Source organism: Oncorhynchus keta, chromosome 27, assembly GCF_023373465.1.
Source record: "Oncorhynchus keta strain PuntledgeMale-10-30-2019 chromosome 27, Oket_V2, whole genome shotgun sequence".
In the NCBI taxonomy this organism is placed as follows: Eukaryota; Metazoa; Chordata; class Actinopteri; order Salmoniformes; family Salmonidae; genus Oncorhynchus; species Oncorhynchus keta.
In genome coordinates, this window is record NC_068447.1 from 38467202 (window position 1) to 38475022 (window position 7821).

At 43.9% G+C, this 7821-nt stretch overlaps 1 long non-coding RNA gene across 1 annotated transcript; it reads left to right on the forward strand.

The window, feature by feature from the left end:
- The first annotated feature begins 535 nt into the window (after nt 1–535).
- On the forward strand, nt 536–3000 carry LOC118359974 (uncharacterized). The gene is made up of 3 exons (XR_004820787.2): nt 536–805; nt 2496–2535; nt 2619–3000. It is a non-coding gene; the product is annotated as an uncharacterized LOC118359974 (long non-coding RNA).
- Nucleotides 3001–7821: the final 4821 nt, after the last annotated feature.

The window sequence follows — 7821 nt, forward strand, 5'->3', positions numbered from 1 at the left end:
CACGTCAATCAAGTAAAACTGTGAAAGACTGCGTCAGCGCATTAGTATAGGCCAAAAGCCACGAAAGATATGGCAACACAGCGAGAGAGAACAGCACTGTTCACTGTTCCACAAGCAATAGAATGTCCTTCAAACCAGGATTTCTATCCTTGGGAGAGTACGCCCCCTTCTGTACTAATGGCCGTTCTACCTTTTTGTAAGGGTTTCAATAGGTTATTATTGAAAGGGAAAACTGAAAGAAACGAGTTAAATTCATTAGCATAATGGCACATTGTAATTATTATTTAATCAGAGGTGTAGTTTATGGACAGGTAGAACTATTGTTTTATTGGGCAGTAGGCCTAGGCCTATGATAGGCTACTACTCTAATTGCGCTTCACCATCATCGTACAAATAAATAAAAAACACCGTGTACAGTACAGACTGGTAAAATGGCTACATTTTAACGTGTGACAGTTCCAAACGTATTTAAACATGCGTCAAAAGCATGTGATTATAGACGACGCGCCATTACGTTTTTGTACAGCAGCCAATCCAAAAGCAGGGGTGTGTGAGAGGGCGTGGTTTGAATGGGGCGCTCTGGAAAATTCGATGGATTAACTGGTTTTAAAAGAAAACGTCTTGAAATAAAGGATCCAGGGACCAATGCCAGGATCATGTAATGTTGTCCAGAATGTCTACAGGACTTGCTATATGTGCGACATAGGTGAGTCCTTTCTGGCCAAGAGGGATGAAGCATGGATCATCATCACACACCGCCATGGCTGCAGCCGACTGTCATTGTCAACGTCCCAGGTTATCACAGGTGACATTTTTTAAAATGTTTACATGTAGATAATCAGGAAATAATTGCTCACATTTGTATTGCGCACTCCAAAATGTCTGGGTAACTCTTCTATGGTCTTCAAGCAGTTCCTGTTTGTAATATTTTATTCATGTTCATATAGACGAGTCAGTCTTGACGTGTAGGCTATGGGGTTATGAAACAGTTGTTACGAAATATTTTTACAGTACGAATAAGCTACTGCGTACAAATGTATGATCGCATAGTAAACATGTGCGTTTTTACAAGGTACTAGTTCAATAAACGAATTGAAGACAGGATGGTGGGGAGGGTACCGTAACAGTAAAAAAAAAGGATGCTGCGAGAGAAGGGATAAGGGCTTGGCGCCTTGGAGAATGTTGCGTAGTTCTATTTACCTGCATGGTCCGTATTTCTTTGAGCATCTTATGATGCTGCTTCTCAATGCTGAGTGGCATAGCAAGTTGCGTTATATTTTGGATTGAGGTCAATTTACACTGTTTATATTATAAGGAATGTATACTATATAAAGAGATCTGCAGAACTTCAAAACAGATGTAGATATTAATAATGTCATCCAGTAAATGGCCTAAAATACGTCATTCTGTTTTCTTTGACTCTGCTAATGTTTACCAAAGTAGGCCTTTTGATAAATGACATGTTCATTGAAAGTACGTGAGATGCGCACTTATTATTTCTGATGTAAACAACAACACAAACATTACTCTTCTTGGACGATGGGTGTCGCTGTTCTGCAGCTTAGATGAACATACATAATCATTATTTTTTTCAATACTGAAACGTGGACAATGAACGGTATCGACTCATCATCAATGTATCTGATTTTTCCACTTTAAATTGTTTTACCTTTACATGGAAATCGCTTGACTAGTGAAACATTTACAGCAGTATTTCAATTGGAGTTCAATAAAATCAGTGATATTCCTTTTCCCCCCAGAGCAGGGTTTCCCAAACATGGTCCTGGGGCCTTCCAGGGGTGCATGTTTTGGTTTTTGCACAGCTGATTCAAATGATCAAAGCTTGATGATGAGTTGATTATTTGAATCAGCTGTGTAGGGCTAGGGAAAAATCCAAAATGCAGGCCTCAGGGCTGAGTTTGGGAAACCCTGGTCCAGAGGTCAGGTTTATGAGGCTGGCTGGCACATCCATCTGCTGTGTGTGCGGGTGTGTGTGCGCACGCTCACATGTGTGGGAAATAATGACGACAGCCCTCGTGACATCAAGGCCTCAAATCCTCAAGAGTAAAAAGTGACGTCAGTGGATGCCAGCCCACGCAATGTTGATCTTATTATCTCCGCTATACAGAGATCTCTTTTTAATGGTGTGCAGATGTGGGTGGATTAAATCAATTACCTTTATCAAAGTCAGGATCTGAGTCAGGATTCAATGGATTAAAATAACGGCTGTGATGATCATGCTATCAAAACACTGATATGGATACAAAGGGGGTCGAAAAGGTAACAAGCGTAGCACCAAGTATCATCGCTATGTAGGCATGGGCTAGATCATCAATCTACTCCTGTTATTATCGGATGCATGGGGTAGCACAGTTTACTGTACAAGAATGTACACGTGTATAGAGCTGCATAGGCCATATCCTGATATGAAGTGTTGAATACAGTTTCATTGCGTACATATTCATCCACATACCATTACATTTCTTATCTTTCAGTAGGCCAAAGGTGGCACGGCGTGGGCAGTCCAAATGATAGGTAAGTGTACACACAACATGATAATAATAAATACCAGTTTTCTGAGTGTGCCAACTGCTGAGCCATATGATGTTATATTTCAGGGATGGATGGCGAAGGCTGTTTCCCATACAGCAACTACAACAGCAGCCATCCAGACCAGGGCACGTACCTTCCCTGAGAGGGAGATTAGGGTTTAGGAAGTGGAGCAGGCCTTTGAGACGACATGGCTAAAATGAACCCCGTGCCTAGTGAATGCGTGGTATAAATAGCTGACGGGAAGATCTCCAGGTTGCATGCATCATTAGTGACTGCACGTCACTATAAACACTGTCAACAAACATTGCCCGGCCATTGTAAACATGACACAGATTGGGATTTTTCTTGATATGATGACTAGTAGTGGTGTACTAGTCAACTATGTCATGCTTACTGGGCTTTCGATGTACACAAAGATTTACAGTAAAGGCAACAATATGAAGCATATTTGATAGGATTGGTCTTATTGATATTTTTGAAACAGTATTTATGTCTACTGAAGTGTTGATCTTGGTATAGTATCTTGTAGCACATGTATCAGGGGCGGATCCTGGCTTTAACCCAGTCCACTGGTAAACCCTCACACCATGAGCCTACTGCTTCTGTTCCACATTTCTTATGTTGTGCTGGGTTGTTTAGTCTGGGGATCTACTGACTGAGAGGAGACCAGATCGCCACCTCTCTCGTCAATGCTCCTGCATGTACCATGTCTCCTCAGAGAACACACGCTTTAATCAGACAGATCCCTTACAACTCCTTGCTGCTGGCAGAGAGAGAAGCGGTGCGGAGATAAACGCTGATTATTTTACCGATAAGACTCCTTCCCTTCCCACCATGGTAAGATGAACCCAAGGAGTGAATGCTGAAGTGAACACTCTCCCTCTCTTTCTCTCTATCTGAACCTGAAATGGGTCAATGCAAACATACTGTCCTTACAATATGTAATTGACTGTATCGTTAAACTGTTCCTTAAGCTGTTCCTTGACATCCATTTTATTATCACGTTATTACGGTATCGTCTTCATCCAAGTCAAAAAGTTGCCTATTCAATGCTCAGTCCAGTTGTGTCGGATGGGGTCAAACGGGAAAGAAATCAAGTTACTTTACACTTAGTGGTCTCTAAAACAAACGCTTCCTTTACAGCCCAGATAACAAAAGTTAGTTTCTAGTCCGCGAGAGCTGTAGACAGACATGTTGTGGTAAGCCTTGTGGTGTGTAGCTAAACCTAACGACGGTTCTCCAGCGCTGCCTATGTCTGCTGGTTAGGGCTCCTCATTGTAATTCTCCAGCCATAGCTAACACCAGACACTTCCCACAATAACAGAAAGTGCGATCGTCACCACAGGCGAAATTGGACGATGATTACAGGACTTTCTTTAAAACGGTACACGTTGAACATCACATTTCCCAGGTCCTCGGTCGTCTTCTGCTGCACAAATTGATCCCGTGATGGCATTAGGTCTGTTTTTGAATATTGATGTTATAATATCTTGGATGGTTCCTTGTCCCCCCCACTCCTAAAAACAAGATGCTCCTGTATTTAAGAGGCTTTTATGTACCTCTCTGTTCTTTTTTTTTTTTTTGCTTGATGTGCCTTTTAAAACAAGTGGCTAGTCAGGTGACCAAGGAGAGGAGGCTCGTCTCTGTCAGCTTAGCTCTCAGCTGAGAGAGAGAGAGAGAGAGAGAGACCCAAATTGAAAGGGGACACGGGGGAAAATGGGGACACAGGACACAGGATCCGTTACAGTCAGAGAGAAATGGGTGGATAGAGTGGGAGGTGGCAACAAGGTCTCTTTAACTGCAGCCACAGCTAGCTGTGCTCAGCTGTCTGCTTGGCAGTCAGCAGTGTGCTGCTGGGTTGAGTTCTTCAAGAAGCTGCTGCCTGCGTTGGTGCGTGTAGCCACAATAGTAGCAGCCGAGAAAGCCCTGAAAATGAGTGCTGCGTCACACCGATCAAGGAAGAGAAATAGAGAGTGATTGTAAACCGGTGTGGCGTGCTGTTTGTGTGTGTGGTCTGATCTGTTGGTGTATATCTGTGTCTGTGCAAAACTAGCTGTCGGGAAGAGCAATTCTGCTGTTGCAACAAGATGAAAATAGAGTGCGTGTGTGTCTGAGGGAGGCAGGGAGAGAGGGCTGAAGAGAGGGGGGAAGAGAGGGAGGGACTGGGGGGAGTCAGAGAGCGAGAGATTTTGGATTAGTTGCTACGTCACTTTTTCACGTCGAGGGGGGAATCAGAAGCTAAGATAATTAGAAGCCCGCAGTCATCCAGTTTTCTACCTGAGAGTTGGACGCAATGGTTACGGCGAGAACCCCTGCCTCCTCAGCCTCATCCGTAGTGCTTGTTACCAGCTTCTCCCTCAGCCACTACATCTGTGTAGTAGTTAGGCAGGGATCGTCAGAGAAGACTTCCAACATGGATGCTGAAGATGTGACAGTTAGTTTGTGTGGGTGTTTGGTGTTTTGATGGCATTGTGAGGTCGGAGTAGGGGGTGGGAAGGGGTGAGGCGCAGGGGTTATCGAAAGAACGTTCTGGAAGGTTCGTAATGTCAAGACGACGCACGTTGGGGAGCATGTTCAGAGAATTATCGAGGTAATCGAATATTGCTATTATATGATTACATATATACCAATACATGATTACATAAATTATTACGTAGATATAGATATGTGTGATGTGTTGTCTGCCCTTATACAAAACAACATAGTAACCGGTATGGAGCTAATCTGCAGTCATTTTCTTCCATAGTACCTCCTATAAGGTGCGAACCAGGCGATACAGTTTGTTTGTATTGCTATTCAGCATATTTGTGTGTTTTTACCTTCAACTTGTTGTGATTAACTATTCATAGGGTCGAAGGCAGGAAGGAGGATGAGTGACCCGGGATCGTGTAAACCCGGAATCAAGTAAACCTGGGCTTATTTTGTTATTAGGGAATCCAACAGGAGACCTATTTGGAGCCTTTATTTTGTGGCAGACCAGTATTTTCTTGTGATTTGTTTTCAGTCTCTAGGGCCACTGGCTGGGATTTAGTGGAAACCCTCCCTGAGGCATTTGTTTCTGCGTAGTTAGTGGAGACCGAAACAGAGGTGGTGACGCAGTCCTCCACTGAGCTGTACCTCTATGACAGCATGGCTGGACTTGTATTTTTCTCTCTCCCATGTAGCTCTCCCTCTTGTTCTTTCTCTCTCTCTCTCTCCCTCTTGTTCTCTCTATCTCTGGGAGGGAGTGAGAGCAGCAAATAGGGTCTAAATGTCATGGCTCGAGTTCAGAGAGAGAGAGAAAGAGAGGGAGAGAAAGAAGGAGGGAGACAGAGACAGTGAGAAGGAGAAATGTTTTACCTTGCTCTCTTGGTAACTCTGCACTGGCAGCTCTCCAGTTCACATTGACTAGACTTCCTGAAGCTGCTGCATCACAGGCCCCAGTGCCAGAGCTGGCCTCCCATTGGGTGGGAGGAGCTCCCTAGACACTGCTGGTAGCACAATGTTATTGGACGGGCACAAGGGAGCAGGTGGAGGACAGCTTCTGATTGATGGAGAAGTAGTGTTATTGTGTACGGAGTTTTCTTTCTTTTTTTAAAAGATGTTGTACAAGTTCTATAGGGGTTCTAATGAAATGTGTACAGTTATAGTATATGGTTTTGTTTTTACATTATTGTTTCTTTTCGACGGCACATGTGGCTGTATTGTTTGTTCTATTCTGAAAGGAGTGGAAACATTATGTGCACTGTAGGTACACACATGAGTGTGTATCTGTTTGCTAGTTTCCAGTAATGTCTTGTGTAATCTGTTCTCACAGTCTGATTGGTTTGTGTTCTGTGTTGCTGACATTGATCAGCTCCTGTCTGTTTCCTGTGACACTGGGGGCCAACCACAGTCAACTTCCTGCTCTGTCCAGCTTCCCCTTCCCTTCCCAGATGAGCCAGCTTCTCAAGTCTCTTAATAGTGTTTGGTTTGGTTGCTGTAGTACGGTTACGGTCCCTGAGACCGAGGGTTCTCTGAGCTGGCATTCTGTGATGTCACAAACCTGCCACATTGGCCATTTCTAAATTGATGGAAGAACAACTGTTTGCCAAGGGTCTGCATTGCAGCTGCTGCTGCTGCAGTTGGCACCACTCTTTCGCTCTCAGGAACACTCAAGCGTGCACACACACAAGGTTTTTACGAAACGAAGGCAATACACACGCTCAAACACACACACTGAGTCTGTCTTACGCAGACGGCCCTCATCTCAGAGGTTGAGGGTGCTACATCCCGGTGGCACCCCATGGGGAATCATTTCTGATGAATGAGGATGCAACAGGAGAGGGTTAGCCTGCCAGTGTGTGATAGGGGCACACACAGAAAGTAATTAGAAGGGCACAGGGAGGACACCCATACTTGTGCGTGTCCCCAGCACACGCTGGCGTGTGTGTGTGTGTGTGTGTGTGTGTGTGTGTGTGTGTGTGTGTGTGTGTGTGTGTGTGTGTGTGTGTGTGTGTGTGTGTGTGTGTGTGTGTGTGTGTGTGTGTGTGTGTGTGTGTGTGTGTGTGTACATGCGTGGCACTTTCTTTTCACATTAATAGGTAACGTGATGCTTATTTTTTAATAGATATCTATTATCACTTAGTCATGGTATAATGATTTGATTCTGAATGGGTTAATAGTCACTTCAGGGTGTAATATTATATTACTCCTACGCATGTGTTCAAACCCCCTGTAATGGGCTGTTTGGATTGGGTCTACACAGATTAAGACCACCTTAGTGAGAAAATAATAACATTGGTTTAGGCTTTAGGCTATATTCTGTACATCTGGCTTATACTTTGGGTTTAATTTAGTTTTGATGGGTGTTTCTTGATCAGGGTGAACTGGCTAGATTGATTATATTGAATATAATGCTGTTGAAAATGTATTTAAGCAAATATACCCCCCCAAAAGAGTCAAGTCCATCTAGGCAGGCCAGTGCTGTCTGTGTTGTTTTGGACTGCACATGGAAAGGCTCCTGTCCCTTTAACTCGTTTATGAACATTACACAACAGGTCCAGGGAACACAGGCAACAAACAACCCAAAAAAAGAAATCTGCCTGCCAGGGTAGGGTTGAGCCAGGGAGGAACCAGACACCCTGACCTGTCACCGTGGCCAATGAAAATAAACACTGAGTTCCCTTGACTCACTTGACTCTCCAGTCTGTCTATAGGTCAGGTTGATAAGAGCTCTAGGGTGCCAGGGTCTTTGCTCTTCCTCTCATTGTGGAAATCAAAGTAAATATGCATATTTGAAATCGAAAG